We start from the raw sequence: 2,096 nt of genomic DNA, 5'->3' as shown, positions 1-2,096 counted from the left end.
CGCGTTCCGTTTTTTTCACTATCTTTCAAAACGGAAATTTTAAAATCTCGTTTTTTTTTTTTTTTTGCCTTTTCTGGAAATTAGTGAAGGCAGCGCATCAAAGGTGCGCAATGCTGGTGCGAACCCGGGAGCGCTCCGATGTGTGCTCCAAGGTGCGGCGTGCACGAAGTCCGAGCCCGGTTTGCCCCGGGTGCGCACCTCGCGTGCACCTTCGCCGGGGTGAGCACCTTGGTGTGCAGACCTTGGCTGGGTTGCGCGCCCTGGTGCGCACCAAGGAGCGCTCTGAAGTGTGCTCCAAGGTGCGGCGTGCACGAAGTCGGAGCCCGGTTTGCCCCGGGTGTGCACCTCGCGTGCACCTTCGCTGCGGTGGGCACCTTGGCTGGGTTGCGCGCCTTGGTGGGCACCATGCAGTGCACGAAGTCGGAGCCCGGATTGCCCCGGGCGCGCACCTCCGCCAGGGTGGGCACCTTGGTGCGCACAACTTGCCTGGGCTGCGCACCAGGAAGGGCTCAAGATGGCACCCGCGTTCCGTTTTTTTCACTATCTTTCAGAACGGAAATTTTAAAATCTCGTTTTTTTTTGCCTTTTCTGGAAATTAGTGAAGGCAGCGCATCAAAGGTGCGCAACGCTGGTGCGAACCTGGGAGCGCTCCGATGTGTGCTCCAAGGTGCGGCGTGCACGAAGTCGGAGCCCGGTTTGCCCCGGGTGCGCACCTCGCGTGCACCTTCGCCGGGGTGGGCACCTTGGTGTGCAGACCTTGGCTGGGTTGCGCGCCCTGGTGGGCACCATGGTGCGCACCAAGGAGCGCTCCGAAGTGTGCTCCAAGGTGCGGCCTGCACGAAGTCGGAGCCCGGTTTGCCCCGGGTGTGCACCTCGGGTGGGCACCTTGGTGCGCATGCCTTGCCTGGGCTGCGCACCAGGGCGGGCTCAAGATGGCACCCGCGTTCCTTTTTTTTCACTATCTTTCAAAACGGAAATTTTAAAATCTCATTTTTTTTTGCCTTTTTCTGGAAATTAGTGAAGGCAGCGCATCAAAGGTGCGCACCTCGCTGCCCACCACGGTGCGCAACGCCGGTGGGCACCCGGGAGTGCTTCGAAGTGTGCTCCAAGGTGCTGCGTGCACGTTGTCGGAGCCCGGTTTGCCCCGGGTGCGCACCTCGCGTGCACCTTCGTCGGGGTGGGCACCTTGGCTGGGTTTGCCCCGGCTGCGCTCCGAAGCGGGGTTATTGGAGCGCCGCCTCTTTTTTTGTCGGAGCGTTTGGTGGGGTTTCTCGCACTGGCTCTTCCCAGGCCCGGTTGCCACCCTGGCGCGCACGAAGTCGGAAGTAGGGTTAATTGCCCGGGTGCGCACCTTTGCCAGGGTGGGCACCTTGCCTGGGCTGCGCACCAGGGCGGGCTCAAGATGGCACCCGCGTTCCGTTTTTTTCACTATCTTTCAAAACGGAAATTTCAAAATCTCCTTTTTTTTTTGCCTTTTCTGGAAATTAGTGAAGGCAGCGCATCAAAGGTGCGCACCCGGGAGCGCTACGAAGTGTGCTCCAAGGTGCGGCGTGCACGTTGTCGGAGCCCGGTTTGCCCCGGGTGCGCACCTCGCCTGCACCTTGGCCGGGGTGGGCACCTTGGCTGGGTTTGCCCAGGGTGCGCTCCGAAGCGGGGTTACTGGAGCGCCCCCTCTTTTTTTGTCAGAGCGTTTGGTTGGGTTTCTCGCATTGGCTCTTCCCAGGCCCGGTTGTTGGGTGCGCTCCCACCCTGGCGCGCGCGAGGTTGGAAGTTGGGTTAATTGCCCGGGCGCGCACCTTCGCCAGGGTGGGCACCTTGGTGCGCACACCTTGGCTGGGCTGCGCACCAGGGCGGGCTCAAGATGGCACCAGCATTCCCTTTTTTTCACTATCTTTCAAAACGGAAATTTTAAAATCTCGTTTTTTTTTGCCTTTTATGGAAATTAGTGAAGGCATCGCATCAAAGGTGCGCACCTCGCTGCCCACCTTGGTGTGCTCCGAGGTGCCCACCACGGTGCGAACCCGGGAGCGCCCCGATGTGTGCTCCAAGGTGCGGCGTGCACGAAGTCGGACCCCGGTTTGCCCCGGGTGCGCACC

This window comes from Cryptomeria japonica, unplaced genomic scaffold, assembly GCF_030272615.1.
Source record: "Cryptomeria japonica unplaced genomic scaffold, Sugi_1.0 HiC_scaffold_20, whole genome shotgun sequence".
Taxonomy (NCBI): Eukaryota; Viridiplantae; Streptophyta; class Pinopsida; order Cupressales; family Cupressaceae; genus Cryptomeria; species Cryptomeria japonica.
Note: the sequence above shows the minus strand (reverse complement) of the source record.